At 48.7% G+C, this 11,546-nt stretch overlaps 1 protein-coding gene across 4 annotated transcripts in view; it reads left to right on the forward strand.

Annotated features, from left to right (window-relative positions):
* Positions 1–11,546, forward strand: part of SEZ6L (seizure related 6 homolog like) — a 192,716-nt gene that overhangs the window by 90,983 nt on the left and 90,187 nt on the right. The window lies entirely within an intron of this gene.

The raw sequence follows: 11,546 nt of genomic DNA on the forward strand, positions 1-11,546 counted from the left end.
AGGGATCAAATTAGGGGATGAAAGATACACAGTGCAGAGAGAAACGTCAGGGTGAGACAGGTACGTGCTGTATTCATCCAACACTTACTGAGTTACTTGCTCCACTGCAGTGGGCCAGGAAGCAGGAGATGTGAAGATGCCCTGCCCTCATAAAAGGTATGGTCTAGTAGGGAAGTCGGACACTGAAAGAGCAGCTGCAGGGGGTATGGGTGTGTTTTAGAGAGGCGGTCCGTAAGTAGCATGTCCTCGCTCAGCATAAGGCACTAGTTGCTCTAAGAAAACAGAGTTGGCCAAGACAAGGCCTCCTCTTCTCTCAGAGAATATAGGTGGGGTGTTGGAGTGGACACAGATCAAATGCCAAAAAGGAAGGGTTTGGACAGAAGGGATACAGGTATTTCAGAGCAGTCAGTTTGGACTGGGGTGACTGGGGATGGCTTTGAGGAGGAGATGGGTTGATCAAGGGGGAAGAGCAAAGGGGACCACAGGATTTCGATCATGTGAGGGCTCCAGGGGTGTGGGCGAGAGAGCCTAAATGATCAGGGGTCAGGAGGAGGTAATACTGGGTCAGGGGTCAGGGGTCAGCCTAAATGATTAGGGGTCAGGAGGAGGTAATACTGGGGAGGTTTCTCAGCTGGTAAAGAATCCGCCTGCAGTACAGGAGACCTAGCTTCGATCCCTGGCTTGGGAAGATCCCCTGGAGAAGGGAAAGGCTACCCATTCCAGGATTCTGGCCTGGAGAATTCCATGGACTGTACAGTCCATGGGGTCGCAAAGAGTCCAACATGACTGAGTGACTTTCACTTTCACTTTCTTGCTTGGGCCAGCACTGGAGGGTCTGAAAAGCCTAGACTGAGTATTTGGACTCATCTCCAGGGAGGAAGGAGCTGGGTTATCCTGGGAAGAAAGAGGAGTTCCAGAGTGACCAGGGCTAGGCTGGTGGGTATTTTTTTTTTAAGGAAGCTATGACTCTTCTAAGTTGGAAGGTAAATATGAGCCTTCTGGATCACTGTGGTAGACATGAGACTCAGCCACATATCATCTCCTGGCAATCTATAGAAATCCCTGGAAGGAAGGAAGGGAGAGTTATTAATCCCGGTGTGGAAAAGAACCAAGATGAGGTATACAAACTCACCCATCCATTCGTTTATTCAAGCATTTATTTAGCTTCCTGTGTGCGCCCGACTCAGAGCTGCTGCAAGGGCTAGTTTTGTAAAAATAGGTATTGTTTCCACTCGGGCTTCTTTCCGAGGGGAGAGACAGATGTTGAGCAAGTAATTAGAAGCACAGGAGCTCAGGGAGCATGAAATGGGGACTGACCTAGTCTAAAAAGCTGCAGAGGTGATGTTTAAGCAAAGAGCCTGAAATCTGAGTGAAAAAGGTCACCACTGGAGACAAAGAGGACGAACGTGTGCAGTTTGATGGAGGGTGGTGGTGCCAGGAGCCCAAAGTGTGAAGCCCAACTTACTTATCTTGACAAAGCTCAGTCCCTAAAGAGAGACCAGCTTGAGGCTGCTAAATCAGAAGGAAGAGGGGACGGTTTGAGCACAAAGCAAAGAACTTTGGTTCCCTTTCAATCTACAGAATGACTGATTTTGTATTTTAGAGCATCCATAAGCATCTTCTCCTCTTCCCATAGACTTGCCCTCCTAGAATGACTACCATTTTGTCTCAGATCTAATACCACCTCCTCCAGGAAGCCTCCCAGACCACCTACCCTTTGTTCCCCTAAACTCTTATGGGAAGGACTTGAGACCTCTCAGCACTGCCGTGCGGCCTGAAATCTATACTAGGTGCCAGACACCATGTTAGCCCTTCGCTTGATCTCATTTTTACAAGCGCAAGAGGGAGCGGGGACATTATTACCTGGAGACTAGAATCACTGCAGAGCCCTCAGGCCTGGATGCCAAGTCCAGCCCCGCCGTTTGCGGTGGCACCTGGGGCAGGTGGCTTCTCCTTCCTGAGCTCCGCTATCTTCATCTCTAACACAAGGCTGGCAGTAGCAGCCTCTACCTATCAGGGCAGGTGTGAGGGTCAATGTGGACAGGTGTATCAATCACTTAGCATGGTGCCTACCCATCCAAGCCTCCAGAAGAGGGACCAAGTCCCAGATGAATGAAATAGAGCGTCCAGAGTCACATGAGAGAGAAAGAGGCAGCCCAGGGATTCGAACCCCAGTCTGTCTGTCTGCAGAAGCCATGTTCTCTTCACTCTGCCCCGTGCCTTTGTTGAAATCCTTTCACGTTCTCAAACTTTGCATGTATAGAATACCAACTACGTGCTCAGCTCTGCACAAACATTCTCTCAGTTATTCTTCCAACAATCAACTGAGATAGTTGCCCCTTTCTTCAGTGACCTACATAACAAACCCAACCTTCCTCCTAACCCTAGTCCTCACTCAGAATTGTCCTTCTTAGGGAAGTCCTCAGTCTCCACTGGATTGCTCAGGCACAAGCCTGGCACCAGGCACCATCCCTTGCCACCTTTCCCTCTTTCAATCCACGCGCCCTCCCTCCACCCACCCTCCAGTCCCAAGACCTCTTGGCTCTAAGCAGATCTGTCTTAGATTTAATTCAGCTTTCTGGCTCCACTGCTACCCGTCTCATCATCTCTCACCTGGATGGGTCTCTTTGCTCTCACCCCTGCCCCTCTCCAAGCTGCAGCCAGAAGGGAGAGTGATGTTTGCACAGCTAGTGTGTCACCTCTGCCCTCCCCCCATGTGTAAAACCCTCGTTGCTCTCGCGATAACTCTGAAACCTTTGACCTGGACAGATGAGATGACTTCTGGCCATCTCTCAGATCAAGGATTCCAATCACAAACTTTACTGCTAGTAACACAAAGAATCAATGCAGGGTCATCTCATTTCTGGATTCTTGGCAGACGCTGAGGCTGCACTTGCTAGAATAAGCACGGCGGGGAAGGGTGTTAATATTCGGTGACTCCCAGGGCACAGAGGTTGACAACAGAGCACAGATCTTGTCAGGGCTCCCCGGGAGGAGCCATGGGGAGCAGGAAGAGCCATTATCTTGGAGCTGGGCTCCTTAGTGTGCATCCTGATCCTGTCAGTTTCCAGCTGTGTGACCTTGGGCAAATCACTTAACCTCTCTGACCATTAGTTCTGTTTACGATACAAAGACAAGTGAGGAGGATGAATGAGACACGCTGTACAAGCTTAGGGTGTAACACCTTGGGGTGTAATGGGGTTTAACACCAAAATGGGGCATTAGATCGAACCACGTGAGACTGGTGCCATTTGACCTGTTTCTGCTTTGCATGGCTAAAATGGTAATTTCACGCATTCACACTTCAAACCAGAGGTTGGCTAACTTTTCCTTCAAAGAGCCAGATAGTAAATATCTGAGGCTTTGCTGGCCATTCAGTCTCTGAGACAGTCATTCAACTCTGCCATGGCAGCAGAAAAACAGCCATAGACTCTCTGTAAGAGGGAAAACATGGCTTTGCTTCAATAAAACTACTTACCGTAACAGACGGTGAGCCAGATCTGGCTCATGGGCCGTGGTTTGCCTGCCTCCGCTTTCAACCCAGGAGTTTCCCTCTGCCGGTGATAATGTCTGATGTGGGATACGCACGCCAGGAGTTTCCCTTTGCCGGTGATAATGTCTGATGTGGGATACGCACAGAGGAGCTGTAAGGGCCTAGCAGAGTGTCTTATTATTGTTGTTGTTTAGTTACTCCGTCGTGTCCGACTCTTTGTAACCCCACGGACTGTAGCCCTCCTCTCTCCATGGGATTTCCCAGGCCAAGAATACTGGAGTGGGTAGCTATTCCCTTCTCCAGGGGATCTTCCCTACCCAGGGATCGAACCCAGGTCTCCTGCGTTAGCAGGCAGATTCTTTACCCCTGAGCCACCAGGGAAGCCCAGCAGTGTCTGGTGAGCAGCAAACGCAGGTTCATTTCCTCACACCCTCTTTCCAAGAAAGGCAATTTAGAGAGAACCGACGCGTGAATTTCCTACAGGGTGCGGTGTGTTCATATTGCACTAGATGCTTTGCTAGGGTTGGGGAAATCACACAGGGCCATGCATCACTGACCGCTCCTCCACCTGGTTCCCACTCTCAGTGACACCATAGACAGTGCTGCCGGACCATGAGACCCACCCTCCAGAAGATTCTTCCCATGGAAACGCACTCAGAGGAGCCGAGGATGGTGGAGTTGGGGCAAGTTTTCTGCTCTGATTGACCTGTGCTTGGACTCCTCCCTCGTCTTGTCCCCTGGAAGAGTCCTCTGAGCCAGACACAAATTCAGCTCTGCGTTTGTGTGAACAGAACCTCCCATACTCAAGTTCTGAGCTGGGAAGGAAATGAACACTTCCACCAAATTAGGCCAAGTAATATCCATTTTCCCCAGGGGGAATTTATTTAAACCGCATCAAAATCAATTTCCGTGCCATTAAATATTCTGGTCTGTATTTTAATTGAGACGATTACCTATTCCCCACCTCAGAAAGAGAGGAGCTATTTGAGGAGTCCTGCGTTTCCTCCCTCCCTTTCCCTGGAACTGACAAGGATGGCACCTTGGAGAGCGGCGGACCGCTGGCCAGCCTGTTTCTCTGCCTATTCATCTTCTTTAGTGCTAACCTGGTTTATTATTTTTCTTTAAGAAATAAAAATGGAGCTCTGAGAGGTACCCAGGGCACTGGGAACTCTGAGTTCTTCAAATAGAATAAACCAGGTCATTCTCTCTTCTCCTCCTTCAGGGCTTGGGTTTATGATATAACCGGTGGTAAATGTCATAGTAGCTGGCAGGTATGTTTGGTCAAAGGGGACACAGGGATGAGGGTCATTCCCAACCGCTCCTGCTCCCCCCCACCCACCCCCCACCCCGCCATTCAGTAAACATTTCAGGCACATCTTCCTGTTTCAGGCATTCAGTCAGACTCCCTGAAGGGGCTCCCTGTCTGATGGGAGAGATGTGACTGAAAACAAATCATTAAAATGCAGCATACTAAGAGCAAGAATAGAAACCAGATCCCTGGTAAGTGGCCCCGTAGCTCCCATCCTGGTGGCAGCTGATCTTCTGTGCCTTTGTTTCACATCTGTCTTTCCTTCTAGACTTTCAGTGCCAGGAAGTCAGAGACCAGATCTGTGCTGCCTCCAATGCATCCCCAATGCCGAGGATAGCAGGCCCAGAGCAGGCACTCGGTTAAACTAAATGAATAAAGGCAGGAAGAAAGGCAAGCAGGCCGGCAAGATCCTGCAGAACAGGGCAGGGAACACCTGTCTCTTCCAAAGAGGCAAGAATAAGCCTCTACACAGAGATGATATCAGAGCTGGGATATTGAAACTGAGAAGAGGTTTACCAGATGGCCAAGAAGTGGGATGGTATTTCTGACAGAGGGAATAATGTGTAAAACGTCAGAGCAGTATACAAATCTTTCTTGACTTACCATGGGGTTATATCCCAGTATACCCATCCTACGTTGAAAATATCATAAGTTTAAATGCATTTATACTCCAACTGACTGAACATCATGGCTTGGCCTCCCTTGAATGTGCTCAGAACATTTAACATTTGCCTCAAGTTGGGCAAAATCATGTAACACAAAACCTTTTTACAATTTTACAATTGTTGATTAAGTTTGTGGAATACTGTACTAAAAGTGAAAACCAGATGGTTATATGGGTACCAAATGGTTTAAGTGTACTGGTTGTGACTGCGTGGCTGACAGGGAGCTGCAGCTTGCTGCCACTGCCCAGCATCAAGAGAGGATTGGACCACATTATCGCTAACCTGGGGAAAGATCCACATTCAACCTTCTAAGTATGGTATCCACTGAATGTATATCTCTCTTGCAGTGTCACAAAGTAGAAAAATTGTAAGTCAAGCCATCATAAGCTGGGACAGCTAACATTAAGGGTCTACTATGTCCTACTTCAGAAAATGAAGATCATGGCATCTGGTCCCATCACTTCATGGGAAATAGATGGGGAAATAGTGGAAACAGTGTCAGACTTTATTTCTGGGGGCTCCAAAATCACCGCAGTTGGTGACTGCAGCCATGAAATTAAAAGACGCTTACTCCTTGGAAGAAAAGTTATGACCAACCTAGATAGCATATTGAAAAGCAGAGACAATACTGCCAACAAAGGTCCATCTAGTCAAGGCTATGGTTTTTCCTGTGGTCATGTATGGATGTGAGAGTTGGACTGTGAAGAAAGCTGAGCACTGAAGAATTGATGCTTTTGAACTGTGGTGTTGGAGAAGACTCTTGAGAGCCCCTTGGACTGCAAGGAGATCCAACCAGTCCATTCTGAAGGCCATCAGCCCTGGGATTTCTTTGGAAGGAATGATGCTAAAGCTGAAACTCCAGTACTTTGGCCACCACATGCGAAGAGTTGACTCATTGGAAAAAACTCTGATGCTGGGAGGGATTGGGGGCAGGAGGAGAAGGGGACAACAGAGGATGAGATGGCTGGATGGCATCACTGACTCGATGGATGTGAGTCTGAGTGAACTCCAGGAGTTGGTGATGGACAGGGAGGCCTGGTGTGCTGCAATTAATGGGGTCGCAAAGAGTCGGACACGACTGAGCGACTAAACTGAACTGAACTGAACTGATGTCCTACTTGGAGGAGGGCATGGCAACCCACTCTAGTATTCTTGCCTGAAAAATCCCATGGACAAAGAAGCCTGGTGGGCTACAGTTCATGATGTTGCAGAGTTGGACATGACTGAAGCGACTGAGCCCACTATGTTCTAAGCTCTTTCTATAATCTGCTCATTTAACTTTCACAACTACCTATGAGGTGGTACCGGAGAAGGCAATGGCACCCCACTCCAGTACTCTTGCCTGGAAAATCCCATGGATGGAGGAGCCTGGTAGGCTGCAGTCCATGGGGTCGCTAGAGTCGGACACGACTGAGCGACTTCACTTTCACTTTTCACTTTCATTCATTGGAGAAGGAAATGGCAACCCACTCCAATGTTCTTGCCTGGAGAATCCCAGGGATGGGGGAGCCTGGTGGGCTGCCGTCCATGGGGTTGCACAGAGTCGGACAGGACTGAATCGACTTAGCAGCAGTAGCAGCAGCATGAGGTGGTGCTCTTATACCCATTTCACAGGTAAAGAGACTGAGGTCATGGAGGTTAACGCTCTCAGCTCAGACTGCTAGGAAATGTCAAAATGTCAAAAACATGATTCAGTGACTCATTGACTCCAGGCTTGGCTATAACCACTGTACTGTACCACTGTACAGTAGCTTGCCCCTCCAAAACGTGGGTTTGGGGGAAATGTCAGGGATTTGGAAATGGCTGTAGGGTGACTGCAGGGAAGACAGGATGTGAGGCTGGCCAAGTAGCCAAGAACCCTTCCATGAAGGGCCTTTGGAGCTTCTCTACAGATCAGTGTTTCTCAGACCAGAGTTCTGTGGAAGCCTATTTTATAAGACACAAATAGTGAGATGTGGATAAAAAGGAGAGTGGGAGGGAGATTCATATGCAAACGATTTGGGAAACATGGTTCAAGTCAAGCTGGACGCATTTTCTTGTTGCAGCAGGATTTGCCAGAGCCTGACCATGAAAGTGGGCATTGTCCAGGAGGAGGAGAGTGTATCTCCAAACTTACTCCGGTGGCACACCTCTCATTAGCCCCCAGAACCTGGGGGTGGCTGGCATAGGTGACAGAGATCCGTGGCAGGGGGTTTAAGGCAGGGGGTGGTATGGTCAGATCGAAGACGATCACCCGGACCCTGGCAAAGGTGCCTGGAGAGAATACAGCACAGGCGTTAGATGCAGAGGCTCTGCTGAATTCAGGACCCTCCCAACAAGGATGTGAGTGAAGGCCGTCGGGACCCTGGCCTGCATCTGGCCCACTGGCATCATCAGAGAGAGGCTTTAACTCACAGTGGGTCCAGAGGGAAAGAAGCTGAATTCAAACACACGGCATTATCCAAACAAGGCCGAGCGGCTTCTGTACAGAACAATGGGCTGGCTTTTCAGGGTAATTTAACAGCCGTGGCATACCGCCCGGGCCATCAATTAAATTCCGATCCCATTTCCTTCCAAAGCATTCTGTGCTTTGGGAGTTCCTTTTTGAACATGGAGCCAATCTGGCTGATGAGGTGGGAAGATGGATCGGCCAAAATGCAGTGTAACTTCGCCTTTCACAAACGCCAGCCTCTCGGCTCTTGTCTCGCCTTCCAAAAGAGGTTACCCAGCATTGACGGAAGATTAGACATAATTAGATCACAGGACAGGTTGAAAGCGAGAGAGAAGTCTCGTTTAGCCTCGTCCCTTCACCCCTGTCCTACCTAAGTGGAAACTGAGGCTCGGTGGGGAGGGGTGTCATGGTCAAGATCATGCAACAATTGAATCAGCTTCCTAACCTTGTCTCCCAGAATTTACCTTTTCTTCCTTAAAGCCCCCTCCCTTCAGCAGCTAGAGGGATCCAGGGCCTACACTCACCAGAAGCATCTTAGTGAACTTAGAATAGAATCAGGGGGGATGACATAGGGCCTGTAGGGCCTGGTTCTCCACCTCAGCGCTACTGACATTTAGACTAGATGGTTGTTGGAGAGGGAGCTGGCCTCTGCCCACTAGACGCCACCCCAATCATGGCAACCAAAAATGTCTCCAGACATTGCTAACTGTCCCCTTGCAGGGGGGTGCATAATCACCCCCAGCTGAAGCCCTGAGAACCACCAGCCTTGGGCAAATGCCAGAGAGCAAGATGTGTTGGAAGGAAAGGAAGGGAATCAGCGCTGGCTGCTTTGTGTAGTGGAAACGAAGCCTTTGGCACAGCCCTTTGCATCTCTGAGCCTCAGTTTTCCCTTCTGTAAAATGGAAAGGATTATTTCTCTCCCCAAGATTCTTCCAGAATCAAATTGGACAGTGAATATGACCGTGCCATGTGCGTGGCCAAGTGCTGCACGGAGATTACATGATTCACTGCAGTGTGGTTCAACTCAGCTTTACTGGGGTGATGGCACGGCTGTGGGGATGTTACGGGATGTAAGTTTCTCCATGCCCAGAATTCCTGAAAGCCATGCTTCTTTTTTAAAATATTTTCTTGATTTTGGGGCGCCCTGGGGCTTTGTTGCCGCATGCAGGCTTTCTCTAGTTGTGGCAAGCGGGGGCCACTCTCCGGTTGAGGTGTGCCGGCATCTCATTGGGGTGGCTTCTCTTATTGCAGAGCACAGGCCCTAGGGCACTCAGGCTCAGTAGCTGTGGCACACGGGCTTTGTTGCTCCTCGGCATGTAGCATCTCCCAGGACGAGGGATCGAACCTGTGTCCCTGCATTGGCAGGCAGATTCTTAGCCACTGCACCAGCAGGGAAGTCCAAGGCAATGATTCTGAAACATCATGCTTAAACAGCATGTGGCTCATTGAGGGCACTTGGTAAAACTGCAGACTCCTTTTGGCCCCACCCCTCCACCCAAATTCTAATTTACAGGGTCTGAGATGAACCTAGGAATCTGCATTTTAAAAAAAACCAACCCAGAAGATTCTGCTGCAGATGGTCTCTTGAGAAACACTGGTGTCAGAGAGAGCAATGCCCAAGGCTTTCTAGCAGAAGATCAGAGACTTTAATGGAGGCATAAAAGTCCCAGAGTCAGTGCCCCAGAGTCAGCATTGGAACCCCAGCCTCCTAGTTTGGGGATCTGAGCAATCACACTGCATTTTCTGTGTCGCTTTGGAAAAACAGAGTTTAACTTCTACCCCTGACCTCCCAGTCCCCACCACCAACTTCACTTTTCATTTGCTACTTATCCAGCGTGACTGCCTCCCAAACCCATTTTGATACTAACATCACCCAGTCTCTGATCAAAAATTATGGTAAAACATTGTCTTGTCATGAGGCTAATAAAGCATGTTATCCTGCTTGTCACAGAAGCTGCCTTACAGATGCTGTTTGCTATTCGCTGGGGCCCTGCATTAATCTCCCTTCCACTTGGCTGCAAGGAACCAAATCTACCGTGGGAAGATCAATATTGCATTATCTCACCCACCAATATTGTTTTCGTGGTAGCCAGTGAGTTGTCATTCCTGTGTTACAAGCCTAGTGTACAAAGGGTGAGGACTGGGAAGAGACGGAGGAGAGGGCATCCAAGGAAAAGGATGGTATCAGAAAGGAGAGCCCTGGGAAAGTGTCAGGGAGCCAGGAAATACAAGATGTGCTTTAAAATACTGCCCAGGACTTCCCTGTGGCTAGAACTCCACGTTCCCAATGCAGGAGGCCCAAGTTTGATCCCTGGTGAGGGAACTGGATCCCACATGCTGCAATTAAAAGAATTCTCATGCTGCAACTAAATCCCTGCACAGCCAATAAATTAAAAAAAAAAAAAAAAAACACAAAAAACAAAAAACTTGCTCCAGAGTTGGCAAACCTGGGGACAGTGCTGAGTTTGAGTTCAGAAGCTTCTGGATAGTAATTTCATTTTTCTGAACCTCAGTTTCCTTATCTATCAGTTCAGTTCAGTCACTCAGTTGTGTCCAACTCTTTGTGACCCCATGGACTGCAGCACGCCAAGCCTCCCTGTCCATCACCAACTCCTGGAGTTTACCCAAACTCATGTCCATTGAGTTGGTGATGTCATCCAACCATCTCATCCTCTGTCATCCCCTTCTCCTGCCTTCAATCTTTCCCAGCATCAGCGTCTTTTCAAATGAGTCAGCTCTTCTCACTTATCAGGTGGCCAAAGTATTGGAGTTTCAGCTTCAGCATCAGTCCTTCCAATGAATGTTCAGGACTGATCTCCTTTAGGATGGACTGGTTGGATCTCCTTGCAGTCCAAGGGACTCTCAAGAGTCTTCTCCAACACCACAGTTCAAAAGCATCAATTCTTCGGCGCTCAGCTTTCTTTATAGTCCAGTTCTCACATCCATCCCTGACTACTGGAAAAACCGTAGCTTTGACTAGACAGACCTTTGTTGGCAAAGTAATATCTCTGCTTTTTAACATGCTGTCCAGGTTGGTCACAACTTTTCTTCCCTATCTATAAAATGGAGCAGACACAGGGCCTGACACAGAAGGATTAAATCAGATGATGTGTGGTGGTATGTTGAAGCCAGCTCTTAGCACATAGTAAAGACTCAATTATTATCATTGAGATGTTACTGTTATGTCGTCATCTTCATTACTTCCTGGGGAACACTGGATAAGTCACTTTCCCTCCATGAGCTCAGTTTCTCCAACTAAACAAATAAGGATTCCTTTGCCTCTCTAAGAAAAACCAGGCAATAGTAGCAAAAGCAAGAGGCTTAAGTTGCAATATAGCAGGTGCAGCAGAGATTTTGGAAACAGAGATGTTGGTGTGCATGGTTGTGATGTGTGTGAGCTTCTGTGTCAGGAAGTTAAGAATTTCATGTGGCAGTAACAACACCAGCAAAGACATGGCAGAAAATAGGAAGGGGCGAGAGTGCTGAGTAGAGGGCCTCCCTTGGTGGCCCAGCAGTAAAGACTCTGCCGGCAGTGCAGGAGACGTGGGTTCACTCCCTGGGTTGGGAAGATCCCCTGGAGACGGGCATGGCAACCCACACCAGTATTCTTGCCTGGAGAATCCCATGGACAGAGGAGCCTGGTGGGCT

This window comes from Bos grunniens, chromosome 17, assembly GCF_055505025.1.
Source record: "Bos grunniens cultivar Pamir isolate PY7600 chromosome 17, Bosgru_T2T1.0, whole genome shotgun sequence".
Classification (NCBI taxonomy): domain Eukaryota; kingdom Metazoa; phylum Chordata; class Mammalia; order Artiodactyla; family Bovidae; genus Bos; species Bos grunniens.